The 19,828-nt window shown below is 41.6% G+C and overlaps 1 protein-coding gene across 4 annotated transcripts in view; it reads right to left on the bottom strand.

The window, feature by feature from the left end:
* Positions 1-4,157: 4,157 nt before the first annotated feature.
* Positions 4,158-19,828, bottom strand: part of LOC141103381 (coagulation factor XIII B chain-like) — a gene marked incomplete in the record, with an annotated part of 968,440 nt that continues 952,769 nt past the window's right edge. For all 4 annotated transcript variants that reach the window (XM_073592895.1, XM_073592894.1, XM_073592896.1 and 1 more), the window contains 1 exon segment: positions 4,158-4,520.

Raw genomic sequence — 19,828 nt, 5'->3', positions numbered from 1 at the left:
TTAGTTATTGTCGGTTTTGTCAGTGACAATTTACCAATGTACATGAATATTGTATTGTTTACCATTCTTTGAAGGATAGAGTAATAACTTTTGTTTATACGTATCTTTTCAGGTCCAGTTTCTGGAAGTGTGTGTATAGGTGTATAAGAAGGTAAAAGTATCATAGGCTATTTCACTGTTTTATTCTGCACCATTCTAAACCCTGCATGTCTTCCTCCAGTTTGTATTGAGGAGGGAAGAAAAGGAGGGATGAGAGTGGTGAGAATGACACATTTTCAAACCAACAATACTAACCGCTCTAATTCTAACCAAGTTTGTGCCAAGACTGTCTTTCTTTGATGGAATTTGAATCAGCAAGCAGCAGTCCGGTGAAAGAGGCTCCCATCCCAGATGCTAAGAAACTTTTTGTCACTGGTTCCAGGTATTACACCCCAGATGGTAAGCCACGCACAGGTTATGCAGTGACCACTGTCCCGATGTCTAGGTTATTGTCATATGAGGTTTGTTTGAAGGTGAACCAAAAACAGAATTGTACTTTCCTCATTAGCTGTCACCTACATTCTCAGCTGATGGGGTGGGTGCAATCACTGTAACATGAACTTCAAAAGGTCCACCACAGGGTTTGAGTCCATCCTGGACCCTGACACAATAACCAGTTTACATTCTTTCCAACCAGGTGACTGGGTCATTATAAAGAAGCTTGAGGGATGGGACCACGCCAGCCACTGCAAGAAGCTGATCAACCACAAAGAGTAGAGAAGTATCTTTGTTAATTTATATTTTTTTGTTTAATAAATTTTGGCAAGGGTAACGATGAAAAGCATCCCAACTAGCTAAGAAAGAGAACAGGACACATGGTCGGGTATTTAGTGTCCCAGCGATGACGGCGGTACATGCTATATGTGACGTTCATATTGGTGTGAGCAGTTTTGACAGACTAGTAAAATTTATTTATTTCAGGTACTTATATAGCGCCGTCAATTTATGCAGCGCTTTACATATACATTGTACATTCACATCAGTCCCTACCCTCAAGGAGCTTACAATCTAAGGTCCCTAACTCACATTCATACATATACTAGGGACAATTTAGACAGGATCCAATTAACCTACCAGCATGTCTTTGGAGTGTGGGAGGAAACCGGAGTACCCGGAGGAAACCCACGCAGGCACAGGGAGAACATGCAAACTCCAGGCAGGTAGTGTCGTGGTTGGGATTCGAACCAGCGACCCTTCTTACTGCTAGACGAGAGTGCTACCCACTACACCACTGTGCTGCCCAAATTTAAACAGACACCTGTCAAAGAAACTTAACAAAACATTTCTAGAGGGTAAAATTAATTATAATTTTAACAATAGCTCTGGTTTTTGCCAACTTTGGTATCGGGATAACGAGGTAGCCCACAAGTGTGCTTCAACTGTAGTTTGGTATGAATGCGGATCTACAGCTTATAAGGTAGTTTCCCGTAAGGCAAGAGGTTCATGTGTGCTGGTGAAACTCGTCCCAGCATCTTATGTCGCAGCTGATCGCAAAGATCTGATGGCGTGAGAGAAGGTAAGAATGGCAGGGACAGCTGGAAGGGAATTGCTTGTACACAGTGGGGGCTTGAGCTTATGAAACGCTTGAACAATTTCTCATCCATAGAGGATGAGATGTTTTCATGTAACTGTTGAAGCTACAAGGAAGTTCCCACAGTCCAAGGGGGTTTCTGGGAATTCATAAGTAAAGATTGTTATATCTGGATCGGGGATAGTAGTGACAAAGTTCAGGCCCATATGGATAAGGTTTAGATCCCTGCAAGGCAAAGCCAGAGCTATAGATAGTGAAGGTTGGAATCCTTTTTAAGGGTTTGGGAATCGTTGGGGATTTTTTTTATCTTGCAGCGGATCCTAGTGAAGGAAGTAGGGGTATATATACTCATGTTGTTTTTGTATTTTATTCCTTCTATATGCCATGATGAGGTGCTCCTGTTGCCTGATTGGACGCGTGACCAGAGCCTGAGCAGATGACCACATCTTCCCTGATGAGATGCCCCGAAGCCCGACCCACGTACAAGACACAGAGGATCCCAGACCGACCGGCAACTACTACAGCTCACCACGTCATCTCCAACAGTGTCTACATGCCAAGCCGTGTTTTACTTTTTATGGACTAAGAAGAAGATCAGGATTCATCGAGGGACACATGGGATCATATGACAAGAGGAGGGACTGTTGTGGAAAATTTTATATTAACGTATTGTCATAAGTCTCCCAGTGTCTGTTCAATCGCAGCCCGCTCTAAAGAGCTGACTGGGGCAGACCAACGCTGGTTGAGATCCGTTTGGTAGTGAAAAGCTCTTTGGGGATGTAGAGAAATGTTTGTGGAGTGGGGACATGTCCGCCAGCTAGGGGCCCCTGTGCGATGCACAGAACGATCGTCTGGTGGGGGTGTGTTCGCTCTGCAAAGACATTATCGGTTTAACGAGTGTGCTCTCATGTTGCCCCTGTGTGCCTGATCAACACATTTGTGGCCCAATGAGTGTACGCCTGCCGATAATCTCTCGTCCACAAAGACAGTAGAATAATCCAGGTATACATTGTTCTCTGGAACAATGTATAATAGGGATTTCTATCAACGGAAATACGGGAGTCTTTTGGGTTCTGGTTGGAGACAGGGTTAATGTTTGACAGCCATGTGGCTTTCAAGCATACATGCACCCTGTCTCTGCTCAGACACACCCATAAGACTCCTGTACCCATTGTTCATTGGTTGTTGCATTATCCTGTGTTGTTAAATCCTTATATGATCATTGATATCCTGTGAGGTCACAAGCTTTGTAAGAGGTGTTATTGGCTGTTGGAGGCCGAACCCTTGAGCTTTGGGACCTCCTATTAATATGCTAATAAAGTGACTCACGCAGACAGCTGAGGCTGGCTGGCAGTGTGATCTTGGAACTGGAAGTATGAGGATGTGATTTTTTGTCTAGTTGGCTGAATGGGGCACACACCAGAGGATGGATACGATCAAAAGGTGAGATGTATTTATATCATTAGACAAAATTGTTATTATAATTAGAAACAGGAGATTTGGCTGTGTGCTTTGCGTACAACCAAATTTCGCTGACATACAGTATGTAAAGCAAATCCAAGAAATTTCAAGTATAATAATAGTAAAGGGTTATCAAAGAACAGATATGATCCATAATAAAAAAAACACGTGAAAGCTGGTCACAAATGACAGTGATAAGGCAGATGTTTTTTATAGATTAAAAAGACGGGTTTTGATAGACTTAAAGCCAGTATTAACAATGTTTCACCAAAGGTACCTCTGTGGTTGATTGAAAACATTAGGTCCAAAAGAGACTAGAGAAACTTTATGTAAACACATCACCAGGTCCAGATGGCTTTTTTAAAGAAACTGGAATGGTACCAAATGATTGGCATAGAGAAAATGTGGTACCAATTTAAAAAAAGGAAAATAACTTGATAGGTGCATGTTAGTCTGAAGGTGTGAAGTAAAGTGTTGAATTAAAAACAAATGCAAAATTAAATAAAGGTATTACTTCATTTATAAATGTTTGCAATTGTTTCCAGGACAAATGACAGAATCAAATGTATAGTTCAACACCTTTTTTTTTTTTTTTTAATTAAGTAGAATAAAGGGCTTTTTTATTTTTTTTTTTATTTTTTTTTTTATGGCTTGCAAGACAATATCACCAAAAGATAATCGTGTTTGCCTTTTACATTTGAATACTGTATGTATTACTTTGTTTTTTAAGCAAAAGTCATTGCCAAATAAACAGACCCATAGCAGTAAATGTAAAAAAAATTCTGATCCATAGGGTGTGTACAAGTGTGAGAGATAAAGTGACTAACATATTTATAGGAATCTGGTGCAGACAGTTCAGAAAAACATTATTTAAACCAAAATGCATGGTTTGAAAATATATTAAATTAAATCTCACACAATCAAACTAGAATCCTTCTACGGAAATAAAGGTTTGTTTTTTGTGTTAGAGCACCAAGACTGCCAAAAAGCTATGTACTGTATAGTAAGTTTGACTGTTTTGCAAAGAATCTGATAGCAGCCTTAATACAGATATCATTTCTGTAGACATTTGCTTTAGTGGCCTGGAGTATAACCTTATCAATAAAAATGACTAGCCCAATAAAAATGAATAGTAAGCAATATCTTTAATAAATGTGCAAGGAGTGGACATTTCATTGCTTAAAATGTCATGTGCAAGACTGTATAAAACCAATACCAGAGTTTCATGGCTTGTGTTAAATTGACAATTTTTGCAAGACTGTAAATATAGGTCACTGCACAATGCTTTATTCATTTGTTTTCACTGAAGCCCAAATACATGAACATATCTGTTTAATGCTATAACTAATTTATGCAGTCATTTCTTCATCCATCATGAACATATCAAGTGAAAGTCCTTCTTTCAGTTGAAAAACTCCAAAATGTTTCAATATGCAAATGGAAACATCTATGTAAGTGACATCATATCATCTTCACACAGCAGATTCTTCTATAAAAAAAAAAAAAAAAAAAAAAACAGAGATTAGCCTACACTTGAGGAGGTTTGAGAAAATCCCAATACAGTGAAACCTTGGTTTACGAGTAACGTGGTTTATGAGCATTTTGAAAGACAAGCAACTTTTTTTAAAAAATTTGCCTTGATCTGCGAGCGCTGTCTTGATATACGAGATTTTTTTTTTGTTTTTTTTTGTAGAAATAAAAAGAATTACACTCACAATGTGAAGGAGCCTGTTGCTCATCCATGTAAAGCCTCTGTGTATATGTACAGTTAAGGTGGTGTACAGCATACAGTACAGCTTTGTATGTGGCCAGAGATTTGCGGGCGATGGTGGCTCCCAGCACTTCCTGGAGACACTCAGACACTCCCAGCGGGCATACCCAGAAGTGATGTCAACAGTTTCCGAGTTCTCTTGGAAGCACTGTGAGCTGACCCTGTGGCCACATACAGGGTTGTACTGTTCACCAGCAGCTTTACTGAATATACAGCACTGTATACAGAGCTGCTTTAAATAGATGAGCACCAACCTCTGGCCACATACAGAGCTGTGTACACAGTGTACAGTATACACAGCGGCTCTAAATAGGTGAGCACCAGACTCCATAACATTGTCACTGTGCACAATCTTTTTTTTACCTTAAAACGTTTGCAACACAGAGGTACAGTACAGTATTCCTACTACTGTACAGTACTGTATTTTGAAGTGCAGTTTTATTAGTTTTATGTTTATAGTACACCTTATACTTTTTTTTGCCGTAATCATTTTTATATGAATAAATAGTTGTTGAAGGAATCATCTGAGTTTTCATAATTTTCTATGGGGAAATTTGATTTGATATAAAGAGTGCTTTGGATTACAAGCATGCTTCTGGAAGGAATTATGCTCACAAACCAAGGCTGTACTGTACAGGATGAATATACACCATGAATTATAACGCTGTAAATAAGGCTACTATACCAAACAGATATTTGCAAGCTATCAACTTTGAAAATATTACATTTTAAACACAAACATTACTATTATATATTATTTACTTTTCAACAGAGGGTCCCTGTAAATAACTTTGCGGTCTCAGGAAACCCCTGCTAAAATTAATATATCTACAACTCATGATACATTGATGTGATGGACAGTGAGAAGAATGCTTAATACTGTTGTGGTTATTGGGAAGAATTTCCCCCTTATAGATAGCTAAAATGATCAATGGCATCAGTGGGAACTTATCTGAGAGGAATAATTTGCTCATTGCATAAGGAACCCTTAACAATCTCTGGAGGAACCCTAGGGTTCCATGGAACCTTGGTTGAGAAACCCTGCATTATTAGAAAAAAGTAATAAATATGACAATCTTGCTGATGTGATACGAAGACCAACTACAGACACAGAATACAGGCCTCTGACTCAGTTTATTTTAAAGTATTGTAAAGGAAAATTTGTATTTAAAAAAAACCAACAATATACTTACCTGCTTTGTGCAGTGATTTTGCACAGAGAAGCCCCAATTCTCCTTTTATTGGGACCCCCCGCCGGCTCTTTATCTTGCCGAGTGACCCCATATCAAGACGCTTGCAGTGGGGGACTCACGTGTTCTCACTCCTGAGCCGAGTTTCTGCATCCTTTACCACTTGCCGACCACCGCACGATGATGTATGTCGACAGAATGGCACGGGCAGGCATATGGGCGTACCTGTACGTCCCTGGCCCCCCCCCCCCGTGCCTGCGGCAGTCGGCTTTGTTCCAGGAATGACCCGTGCTGAAGGGGAGGCCACCGATTCATGGCCACCCCCTCGCGATCGCTCCTGACGAATGAGAAGCTTCCTCTGCTTCTGAAATGTAAACAGAAGCAGAGGAAGTGATGTCCTCTCTCCTCGTGCGGTCTTTTCGTCTGGAGCCCGAGGAGAGAAGACATCACTGTGAGTTTGCACCAACAGCACACTAACACCAATACACGTAGGCACACAAATCACCCCCCGATCACCCCGTCAACCCCTGTCACAGTGACACCATTAGCAGTTTTCATTTTTTTACTGATCACTGCATTGGTGTCATTTGTGACTGTTATAAGTATTAGGGCTGTTAGGCCCCTTTAGGTCTAGGGTACCCCCCTAACCCCCCCAATAAAGGTTTAACCCCTTGATTGCCCACAGTTAACCCTTTCAGCCCCTGTCACCAGTGTCACTAAACGATCATTTTTCTGATCGCCGTATAAGTGTCACGGGTGACGCTAGCTAGCCTGTTATTTAGGTTCACCGTCAGCTTTTTATAGCGTCAGGTACCCCCATATACTACCTAATAAAGGTTTAAACCCCCTGATTGCCTCCTAGTTAACCCTTTCACCAGTGATCACCGTATAAGTGTTACGGGTGATGCTGGTTAGTTAGTTTGTTTTTTTATACCCGCCGCTTATTACCTAATAAAGGTTTAACCCCCTGATTGCCCGGCGGGTGATATCAGTTAGGTTTTAGTGTCAGAAAGGGTCTGCTTCGCCCCAGGCAGCATCAGATTAGTGCCAGTACCGCTAACACCTACGCACGCAGAATACACCTCCCTTAGTGGTATAGTATCTGAACGAAATACCATATGATCAGATCTCCAGCAGTTTAGGGTTCCCAAAAATGCAGTGTTAGCGGGAGCAGCCCAGATACCTGCTAGCACCTGCGTTTTGCCCCTCCACCCAGCCCACCTAAATGCAGTATCGATCGATCACTGTCACTTACAAAACACTAAATGTATAACTGCAGCATTCACAGAGTCAGGCCTGATCCCTGCAATCGCTAACAGTTTTTTTTGGTAGCGTTTGATACAGTTGCAGACAGCCTAGGAGCTTTTTTTCCTGCGAGTCTCACTAGTGTACCAGTGAATTTAGAGCCCAAAATGACAAATCAAAGGTACACTAGTGAAGAGGCCTACAGGTTTCTGAGCATGACAGATAGTGAAGAGGAAGTCACTCATCTGTCAGATTCAGGCTCAGAATACGATCCTGTAGACAGTGGCTCCATGACAGATAGCTCTGACGACGGAGTTGTGGTCCCTGCCAAGGTCAGGCGTACCAGATCACAATCTTTTTTTGCTGTTGTTGAGGTGCAAGAACCGCAGGGCTCTCGTATGGAGCAGAGAAGTACTAGTGCGGCTCATCCTTCTGGTGAACTGGCAAGCACCAGCAGCCTAGTACACCCTGGTCGTACATCCAGCACTGCAGTATCATGTGTTAACGCGGCCCATAAGTGCAGTTCAAGCTGGCGAGGTGGCAAGCACAAGTAGTGTCCCACTGCCACCAAGAAGACAAAGACAGGCCCATCGAGCCCATAGTGTCCTTCCTGCAGAATTCGCCAATCCTGATTGGGAGCCCACCACTTCTGCAGCACCCATACTTCCCCCATTCACTGGCCAACCCAGCATTCAGGTGGAAACAGTTGATTTTACGTCACTTGATTTTTATTTGCTGTTTTTCACCGAAGATCTCTATAGATCTATTGTGGACCAAAGCAATTTGTATGCTGGTCAATACATCGCCGCTAATCCCCAGCCCTCCCTTGCCAGAGATTGGAAACCAATTACGGTTTCTGAATTTAAGATCTTTCTGGACCTATCCCTTGACATGGGCATAGTTAAAATTAGTAAGTTGTGGCCATATTGGTCCACTGACCCAATTTACCATATGTCCGTGTTCTCTGCCTCCATGACCAGGGCATGATACGAGCAGATCTTGTGGTTCCTGCCTTTCAACAACAATGAACTCTGTCGTCCTCTTGGAGTCCCTGGATACGATCGGCTCTACAACATTCGGCCTCTCGTAAACCACTTCAACCAATGTTTTGCAGACTTGTTTACTCCCCATTAAGTTGTCTGCGTTGATGAGTCCCCGATTAAATTTTCTGGCCGCTTGTCTTTCAAACAGTATCATGCCAGATATGGGGTCAAGATGTATAAACTCTGTGACAGGGCCACAGGCTATACTTGTAGTTTTATAGTTTACGAGGGAAGAGATAGCCACGTAGAGCCGGAGAACTGCCCAGATTACATAGGGAGCGTTGGCAAGATTTTGTGCAACTTGGTGTCACCCTTATTCGGAAAGGGGTACCATTTGTATGTATCCCTTAACCCAGAGGCTTGTAGATTCTCGTCTTAGGCTGGGGGAGAGAGCCTGCTTCAAGTGTAATAATTTGCTTGCTGTGAAGTGCAGGGATAATAAGAATGTTTTCGTTCTTTCCTCCCTTCATGCAGACACGACGGTCCAAATTCCTACAGCGACCTGTGTTGTGGAGAAACCCCTCTGTGTCCATGAATATAACCTTAATATGGGAGGGGTGGACCTCAAAGACCAGTTGTTGGCGCCGTACCTAATTGCCCGTAAGGCCAGACGCTGGTACAAAAATGTGTCTGTATACTTATTTCAATTAGCTTTGCTGAATGCTCATGTGCTATACAGGGCTTCAGGAGGGACTGGATCCTTCCTTAAATTCCAGTAAGAGATCGTCAGAGCCCTTCTGTTTCCAGACGGTGCTCCACCTCACTGTGTCTGTAGAAAACGTGGATATAGGCGTGACACCCGCTATTATTGTCTCTCCTGTCCTAAAAATCCTGGTCTTTGCATTGGTGAATGTTTTGAACTCTACCATACACTAGTGGAGTATTAGCGTAGGGTACAGCACTGCACAGACTAGGACACACTTTCACAGGGCCTCCCAAGATGCCATTGCATTTTGAGATACCCGAACCTGGAACCGAACAGTTACAAATAAAAGTGTAAAAAAAAGTAAAAAACAAAAAAAACCCCACTAAAACAAATATAGAAATAAAAAAAAACAAGAATAGTTGTTGTTTTATTGTTCTCTCTCTATGGTTCTGCTCTTTTTTACTGTATTCTATTCTGCAATGTTTTATTGTTAACCAGTTTTTTGTTTTACAGGTACATCATTCAGCTTCAGCGCAGATTTATTTATCTTGACAGCAACAGCATTTGCTCCCACGATACATAAAGCCGTGACCCCAGCGCTGTAGGAGGTGATTTCACCACCACAGTTAAAAAAAAAATGGTGCATGTATGCCCATCATTAGAAGTGGGAGGATGAAGGGAGGTATTCTGATGGTGGGCATACCCACCGATCAATCTTTTTTTGTTCAGCCCACAGGCTGCATGAAAAAAAAAAAGATTACAATATATGCCCAACAAGGACCAGCAACGTACTGGTATGTTGCTGGACTTTGAGTGGTTATACCAGAATGATACAGAAAAAACAAAAGCCCAAAGGCTGAAGCTGCGCTAGAAATAAGAAATAACAAAATAAAAACAAATAGTGAATAAGTGTCAAATAAAATTGATAAAAGCTGCCAGCACATGAAAGTCTAGTATCAAACTCCAAAAGTACATGCAAAAACACAAAAGATGTAGTGCTAGAAATAATATGTGAAAAAATTTGTGACTGAAGAAAACTAAGGCAGAGTCTCATAAGCATATCAGCATGTAATCAATGGTGAAAAATTCATGAGAGACATAATCTAGTGAACAATAATACAAAGACATATATAAAAATTTACATGTGAAAAATGCAAAAAGGAAACGTCCCATCAAGTATCAGTCCATGCGTAAACAAGAAAAAACACTCATCCGTGAAGATGCAAAAAAAACAGAAAAAAGAATCTTCCATATAGTTTCACACCCTAGGTGAGTAATATCATCCGCTTACCAGATAGCGATGACTGCTGTTACGGCAGTCTCGCCCAGCTCAGAGAAATTGGTCTCCCCAAAACCAAAGGCACAATGCAGGAACAGCAGCTAGCGGTGGATAATTCTCGGGAATATAAAACAAAAAACTTCCATAGTGTAATATGTACAAATAAGGTGATTTATTGAAATTGAAAAGAATCGCACCTACAATATTGCAGTCAATTAAGAGCAGTGGAGTATGGCATAAGAATGAATAGTGGTGTCTCCATCTGTTGAACTTCACTTCCTACGTTCGTTTGTTAGCCCATCCGAAAACGTACTGACTTCACCGTCGCAGGCTCCTCCCTACGCATTTCGTCACTATAGAACGTCGTCTGGGGATTGGCCAGGTGACCGTGTCATCACGTTTAGGCATTATATACACCGTAGGCACCATCTTGACTAGTGACAGCCGGATCAATATAATGGGAAAAGGACGGTTCACCCATCTTAGTTGCTGGCCGTCAAATAGGGCAATAATGAGAGATGGATCTAACCATATTAGTGCCTCTCCAAATGGGGATATATTTTATTGAAAGCAAGGAAGAGAGTACCTTTCAGTTTCTTATTGTGATATTTTGCATAGTGTCTTGACAAGTTATGCTTTGTAAACCCTTGCTTAATATTAGCCACATGTTCTGATAAACGCACATGTAGTTCACGCTTCGTGCGTCCAATATATTGTTTTGATGGTGCCTCGTAGCTTAAGATGGGAGGTGAACCCCCAAATGGGTGAGGGCTGGTTTGTCTATTTCAATGATACTGGCATCAAATTTCTCGATTTTTTTGCTGGGTAAGAAACGGGACAAACTCAAGATTTTAAATGATGACATTTCTTTGGTCTGAGACAAATTAATATTGTATAAGGATCAAGAAGTTTATAAACAAAAATCTTATCATTTGAGACAATTTCTTGAGAAAGAAGATAATGACCAGAAAATCAAAAAAAGAAAAAAAATATAATCACGATTTTGCAGACCACTCTAACAAAGCAGTCTTCAAATGGCAAATTGCTTCAGATGAACCCATTGTAGGTGAAAGGATGGCTATTCATCAGGCATTTCCACTACAGCCTCCCCCACCCCCTTTTTTCCAATAGGGCTATGCCACCCTCATCACAAACCAGTGGGAGTATTGGGGTTGTCCCTACTGTTTTTTCTCCCCGGACTAGCCAAGGAGGTACACCTAGTGTTAGGCCCAAACCTTTTTGAAATAATGACAAACAAACCCGTCAAGGGACTTCCTCTTAAGGGACCTCTCAAGGATCCTATCACAAAGGCCCGCCCCGTAAGAGTAACATTCGAGGTAACCATCATCCCAGGATACCTCTCAACGGAAATTATCAACAGCAGAAACAATGGGATTACAGAGGTGATCCTAGAGATAATTTCCAAAGGCCCTGGGAATATAGGGGGGAATTTAGAAACCCTTTGCCTGCCCCACGGGCTTATACTACTCGTGAGAGACAGATCCCTTTACAAAATAGATTCACTCCCCTTTCTTACCATCAAGATACCTTTTTTGAGGATAATCATGTCATTACTAGGCACCCTAATCAATATGTAGATTTTTCTAGTCAATCAAGAGATGATTATCAAGATTCACCTCAAAATTACACAGATGGTAGCCAGACTCGTTTGTTTCCCACGAGCAACAACAGAGCAAAAAGGGGATACAAAGAAAGAGGCACCAGAGAGGGGTGGAGGATCAGGTCCAAAGAAAATAAAGCATTAGACATTAGCAGTGTCTTCAATTTAAGTACAGTTCAATTACCTGAGGGTGAACAAAGAGTCCTTAGTCAAGGCCTAAAATTCACACCTCCACATGGATTGAAAAAATTTGAGACATTCGATGTGCACAAATTTATACGAAAAATTAATATTAAAAGGCATTTTATTCTTAATCCTATTGGAAATCAAAGTCAGATTCTCCCTGTCAATACGCCTTCCCTTGTGACTCGCGGTGTTGCTAATCCCGCACCCCAGGTTGTTGCTAGAGATGTGGCCAATATCCCAGTTAGACATACTAACCTTTCGAATGCTTCACTATTCAACCCCCCCCAGGTTTTGTCGCTCCATCAATACAAGTCTTTAAAGAAATGGTTATTAAGGACTTGATAGCGCTTAAAGGTCCTAAAAACAACATCAAAAGTGACTTTCAACATCATTTAAAACAAATCTGCGAACGGAATTACATGGTCATATGTCCTGCAGATAGAGGAGGGGGGATTATTTTGGACAAAACTAGTTTTCTGGAGGAAATGAATAGACTTTTATCTGACCATGATACGTAGTTACCTTTGGCCTCAAACCCTACAGTCAAGTTCAAAAGAGAGCTCCAGGGCTTAGTTGACAGGGGATTTGAGCAAGGTATTTTGAATAAAAAAAAAAAGCATACCTGGTTCACTCTGCTCCGAGGGTTCCAGTTATGTACTACCTGCCAAAAAATCCACAAGAACCTTTCTAAACCCCTGGGTCGCCCTATCATTAGTGGCATAGACTCAATCACAGCTAGGATTGGCAGATATGTGGACAATTTTCTTCAGCCCCTGGTGGCTGCGACTCCTTCATATTTGAAGGACACTGCTCAAGTCATCAACCTGCTTGATGTGTGTGAGTGGAACGAGGGCTACATACTGGCTACGGCCGATGTGGCCTCTCTCTACACCTTTATTCCAAGCAGGGGTTTGAAGCAGTAAATTTCTATCTTGATCAAGACCCTTCTTTATCGCAGCTACAATTTTATTATAGCACTTCTCAGTTTTGCTACAAGCCACAATTACTTGTGGTTTGGGAGTGATTTCTTCTTGCAAACTTGGGGCGTAGCCATGGGCGCCACGTTTGCGCCCAGTCTGGCCTAATTTATTCATGACCAGATGGGAGAAAGAAGTTATTGATAATAATCCCCCCCAAAGAGCTGCGTTTCTGGAGAAGTTACATCGATGATGTCCTTCTCTTGTGGGACGGAGATTTACCTTCCCTTGAGAACTTTTTCTCACAACTTAATCAAAATGATAGGGGTATATCCCTACATTTTGAAGCTAGCTATTCTGAGATTCACTTTCTTGACCTAAACATCATGGTCAAAAATGGTCGTCTGACTACCAATACACACTTTAAGGAGATGGATCGGAATGCCAACATTCCACTCTCCAGCTGCCATCATCCATCATGGCTAGATGCTGTCTCTAAAGGTCAGTTTCAGCGGATTAGGTGTAACTGTACTGACATTTCGGATTACCATCAACAAGCTTTAATATTAAAACAGCGTTTTTTGGATAAAGGCTATTTGGAAGATGACATTGATACTACCATCAATAGGGTTGCCAATATGGATAGGTCCCTTATGCTACACAGAGAAGGAGAATGTAACCATGCACCTGCCAATAAGTTTGAATGGTCCATGATCACAGGCTATTCCAACCAACATTTTTCTGTTAAAAAAAAAAAAAAAAATCTTCCAGAAATATTGGAACATACTTAAAAACGATAAAATACTCTGTGCAGTTATCCCAGACAAACCGGTAGTGATATATAGGGGTGCTCCCTCTTTGAGACATAGTATTGCTTCAAATATAGTCGACCCTCCCAAAACCATTTCCTTTTTTAAAACATGAATATTTTTTTTCCCTGCCGTAAGTGCAATATTTGTCAAATTAACAGAGGGAGGAAATGTGAAACTTTTCAATCAACAGTCACAAATAGGATATACAACATCAAGTCTTTTATCACATGCTCCACTCAGTATGTAGTTTATCTTATTCAATGTCCATGTTCAAAACAATATATTGGATGCATAAAGCGTGAACTACATGTGCGTTTATCAGAACATGTGGCTAATATTAAGCAAGGGTTTACAAAGCATAACTTGTCAAGACACTATGCAAAATATCACAATAAAAAACTGAAATGTACTCTCTTCCTTGCTCATACCCCATTGGAGAGGCACTAATATGGTTAGATCCATCTCTAGGCTCGAAACCAGATGGATCTTTGACATGAAATCTTATATACCTCATGGATTAAATGTTGAATGGGACATTAATTGTTTTATAAATAATGCATAATTGCACTTTTTATTATATTTTTTATTTTCTTTTTTATTCCTTATTTTTTATAGTTTTATTTCTGGACTTATTTTATTTGTGGATTAATTATTTATGTATAATATATTTTAGACTATGTTAAGCGCCCATAACTATTGTCTTTATGTATGGCTAATGTCATTTTCTATGGTCACTTTCTATGATTAGTTGCGGTGTCGGCGTCTGTTTGTCCTTCTTTTCTGGTTTGTTTATGCCATCCTATTATTATCCATATCCATTTTCGCCACAAGATGGCATCCTTTTTCTTCACTTTCTATATTAGCCTATGTTCATTATTGCCCTATTTGATGGCCAGCAACTAAGATGGGTGAACCGTCCTTTTCCCATTATATTGATCTGGCTGCTAGTAGTCAAGATGGTGCCTACGGTGTATATAATGCCTAAACGTGATGACACTGTCACCTGGCCAATCCCCAGATGACATCCTATCGTGACGAAACGCGCAGGGAGGAGCCTGCGACGGTGACATCATTACGTTTTCAGATGGGCTAACAAACGATCGTAGGAAGTGAAGTTCAACAGATGGAGACACCGCTATTCATTCTTATGCCATAGGGCAGCACAATCCCAACCATGACACTACCTGCCTCGAGTTTGCATGTTCTCCCTGTGCCTGCGTGGGTTTCCTCCGGGTACTCCGGTTTCCTCCCACACTCCAAAGACATGCTGGTAGGTTAATTGGATCCTGTCTAAATTTTCCCTAGTATGTATTATTGTGAGTTAGGGACCTTAAATGGTAAGCTCCTTGAGGGTAGGGACTGATGTGAATGTACAATGTATATGTAAAGCGCTGCGTAAATTGACGGCGCTATACAAGTACCTAAAATAAAATAAAAAATAAAATGCCATACTCCACTGCTCTTAATTGACTGCAACATTGTAAGTGTGATTCTTTTCAATTTCAATAAATCACCTTATTTGTATATATTACACTATGGAAGTTTTTTGTTTCATATTCCCGAGAATTATCCACCGCTAGCTGCTGTATTGTGCCTTTGGTTTTGGGGAGACCGATTTCCCTGAGCTGGGCGAGACTTCCGTAACAGCAGTCATCGCCATCTGGTAAACGGATTATATTACTCACCTAGGGTGTGAAACTACACAGAAGATTACCCTTTCTTTTTTCTGGTTTTTTGCATCTTCACAGATGGGTGTTTTTTTCTTGTTTACTCATTGACTGATACTTAATGGGTCTTTTCCTCTTTGCATTTTTCACATGTAAAGTTTTATATATTCTTTGTATTATTGTTCACTAGATTATGTCTCATATGAATTTTTCACTATTGATCAGACGCTGATATGCTTATGAGACTCTGCCTTAGTTTTCTTCAGTCACAAATTTTTTCACATATTGTGCTAGCGCTGCATCTTTTGTTTTTTACATATACCAGAATGATGCCTGCGGGTTTAAGTATCATCTTGGTATCATTCTTTTCAACCAGTGGTCGGCTTTCATGTAAAAGCAATCCTAGCAGCTAATTAGCCTCTGGAATGCTTTTACAAGCAGTGGGAGGGAATGTCCCCCCCACCGTCTTCCATGGTTTTCTCTGGCTCTCCTGTCCCAACAGGGAACCTGAGAATGCAGCCGGTGGTTCCGCCAGCTGACCATAGAGCTGATCAGAGACCAGAATGGCTCCAATCATCTCTATGGCCTAAGACACCGGAAGCTATGAGCATTTCATGACTTAGATTTTGCCTGATATAAACAGAGCATTGGGAAATTGGGAAAGCATTTTATCACACCGATCTTGGTGTGGTCATATGCTTTGAGGGCAGAGGAGAGATCTAGGTTCTAATAGACCCCAATTTTTTCAAAAAAAAAAAAAAAAAAAGAGTACGGTCACTACCTTTTGCCATCATAGGGGATATTTATATTCCCTGAGATAACAATAAAAATGATTTAAAAAAATGAAAGGAACAGTTTAAAAATAAAAAAAGCACCCCTGCCCCCCCCCCCCGCTCTCGCGCAAAGGCGAACGCAAGCGTCAGTCTGGTGTCATATGTAAACAGCAATTGCACCATGCATGTGAGGTATCACTGCAAAGGTCAGATCGAGGGAAGTAATTTTAGCAGTAGACCTCCTCTGTAAATCTAAAGTGGTAACCTGTAAAAGCTTTTAAAGGCTTTTAAAAATGTATGTAGTTTGTCGCCGCTCCACGTTAGTGCGCAATTTTAAAGCATGTCATGTTTGATATCCATGTAATCGGCCTAAGATCATCTTTTTTATTTCATCAAACATTTGGCCAATATAGTGTGTTTTAGTGCATTAAATTTAAAAAACAAAAAAATGAAATATCGCTGTGCAAATACTGTGTGAAAAAAAAAAAAATGAAACACCCAACGTGTTGGGCCTTTGCTTTAAAAAAATATATATATAATGTTTGGGGGTTCAAAGTAATTTTCTTGCAAGAAAAAAATATTTTTTCATGTAAACAAAAAGTGTCAAAGGGCTTTGTCTTCAAGTGGTTAGAAGAGTGGGTGATGTGTGACATAAGCTTCTAAATGTTGTGCATAAATTGCCAGGACAGTTCAAACCCCTCCCCCCCCCAAATGACCCCATTTTGGAAAGTAGACACCCCAAGGTATTTGCTCAGAGGCATGCCAAGTACATAGAATATTTTATATTTTGCCACAAGTTGCGGGAAAATTACAAACTTTTTTTTTTTAATTTTGCACAAAGTTGTCACTAAATGATATATTGCTCAAACATGCCATGGGCATATGTGAAATTACACCCCAAAATATATTCTGTTGCTTCTCCTGAGTATGGGGATACTACATGTGTGAGACTTTTTGGGAGTCAAGCCGCGTACGGGACCCCGAAAACCAAGCACCGCCTTCAGGCTTTCTAAGGGTATAAATTTTTGATTTCACTCCTATCCGCCTATCACAGTTGGATATGCCCAGATGGCACAAACCCCCCCCCCCCCAAATGACCCCATTTTGGAAAGTAGACACCCCAAGCTATTTGCTGGGAGGCATTTTAAGTCCATGGAATATTTTATATTTTCCCCCAAGTTGCGGGAAAATGTCAAACTTTTTTTTTTTTTTTGCACAAAGTTGTCACTAAATGATATATTGCTCACACATGCTATGGGCATATGTGGAATTACACCCCAAAATACATTCTGCTGCTTCTCCTGAGTACGGGGATACCACATGTGTGGGCCTTTTTGGGAGCCTAGCCACGTACTGTGCCCCGAAACCAAGCACCGCCTTCAGGATTTCTAAGGGCGTAAGGGGGTTGTGCCATCTTTATGGCCTTCAAAACTGTGATAGGTAGTGAGGAGTGAAATCAAAAATTTACGCCCTTAGAAATCCTGAAGTCGGTGCTTGGTTTTCAGGGCCCCGTATGTGGCTAGGCTCCCAAAAAGTCCCACACATGTGGTATCCCCGTACTCAGGAGAAGCAGCAAAATGTATTTTGGGGCGCAATTCCACATATAACCATGGCATGTGTGAGCAATATATCATTTAGTGGACAACTTTTTGTAAAAATTTTTTTTTGTTGTTGTCATTATTCAATCACTTGGGACAAAAAAATGTTATATTCAATGGGCTCAACATTCCTCTCAGCAGATTCCTTTGGGTTTTTACTTTTTGGGGGGGGGGGTTGTACTTCCCTGCCATTTTAATACCTCAAGAAATGAGATAGGCAGTCAAACTAAAAGCTGCGTAAATTGCAGTAAATGTACCAAAGATGGCAGATATGATAACTTTTGCGCAAACGCATAAATATACGCTTTTTGACATTTTTACCAAAGACATGTGGCTGAATACATTTTGGCCTAAATGTATGACTAAAATTTAGTTTATTGGATTTTTCTTATAACAAAAAGTAGAAAATATAATTTTTTTTCAAAATTCTCTGTCTTTTTCCGTTTATATTACAAAAAATGAAAATAGCAGAGGCAATCAATTACCATCAAAAGAAAGCACTATTTGTGGAAAAAAAAGGATGCAAATTTCGTTTGGGTACAACATTGCATGACCGCGCAATTATCAGTTAAATCAGCGCAGTGCCAAATTGTAAAAAGTCCTCTGGTCTTTGGGCAGCCAAATGGTCTGGGGCTGAAGTGGTTAAGACACAGAGAGCACAGCTTAGCCCTGCCCCCTGCTCCCACCTCACTGGCTGTGATTGACATCAGCTAATGGCTCCTGCATCTCAGCCAATGAGGAGGGAGAGACCCAGGAGAGCTTTAAGTCTTGTTCACATCGCTGGATCGAGATCGAGGTTAGGTAAGTATTAGGGGTGCTGAGGGGGGAGCTGCACACAAATGGTTTTTTTACCTTCATGCATAGAATGTATGAAGGTAAAAAACCTTCAGCCTTTACCAGCACTTTAAGTATTTGAGAATATTCACATAATAAAATGCATGAAGATTTATTTAAATTATTCTATCATGTGCACAATAAATAAGGCTGGCCATATACTGTATGGATCATTTTTTGTTTTTTTTGATCAGTTAGCAGAGTGCATCCAGGGAAACATGCAGCATCCTGTGGCTCTGGGATGTTGTACAGTCTGTGTGCATGGGGCCTTACTGTGTAACCAGGGCAGATCCTGGCTGGGGTGCACGGGGTGGTGGGGGCGCTGTCCGCTGAAGCACCAGAGTGCTCCCCTCCCTCCTCCTCTCCTTGTCCGTAGGCGGCTCTCTCCGCCGGTCATCGCCACTGCGCCCACCATCCCCCCTCTCTCCTCCTGTCAGAGGAGGAGAGCGAGACAGCCAGAGACCGGAGCGGCTGTCTCTGTGTTCAGAGAGAGACCAGCCGCGGCTGCGCAGTGATGTCACGGGGGGGAGGCGTTCCGAGCCAGAGCCCGACGTGTTCCACTTCACCTGTGTGTAACTCCGAGTCCTGCCTGCTGCCCAAGTCTGAGCTCTGTTCTCCTGTTCTGTTTTTAATTAGCCTAATGGAGGGGGGGTCTGTACTAATGTAGGGGGGGGTGATTTGTCCTGGGGGGTCTGTACTAATGTGGGGGGGTTTGTCCTGGGGGTCTATATTAATGTAGGGGGGGTGATTTGTCCTGGGGAGTCTGTACTAATGTAGGGTAGGGCGATTTGTCGTGGGGGGGTCTGTACTAATGTAGGGGGGGTGATTCGTCCTGGGGGGACTATACCAATGTAGGGGGGTGATTTGTCCTGGGGGGGTCTGTACTAATGTAGAGGAGGTGGTTTGTCCTGGGGGGTCTATACTAATGATGGGGGAGTGATTTGTCCTGGGGGTCTGTACTAATGTGGGGGGGTGGTTTGTCCTGGGGTGTCTATACTAATGTAGGGGGGTGATTTGTCCGGGGGGGTCTGTACTAATGTAGGGGGGATGATTTGTCCTGGGGGTCTGTACTAATGTAGGGGGGGTGGTTTGTCCTGGGGGGTCTGTACTAATGTAAGAGGAGGTGATTTGTCCTGGGGGGTCTATACTAATGTAGGGGGGGTGATTTGTCTGGGGGGGTCTAAACTAATGTAGGGGCGGGGGTGATTTGCCCTG

This window comes from Aquarana catesbeiana, linkage group LG07, assembly GCF_042186555.1.
Source record: "Aquarana catesbeiana isolate 2022-GZ linkage group LG07, ASM4218655v1, whole genome shotgun sequence".
NCBI classification, from domain to species: Eukaryota; Metazoa; Chordata; class Amphibia; order Anura; family Ranidae; genus Aquarana; species Aquarana catesbeiana.
Note: the sequence above shows the minus strand (reverse complement) of the source record. Positions and strands in the feature narration are given on the sequence as shown.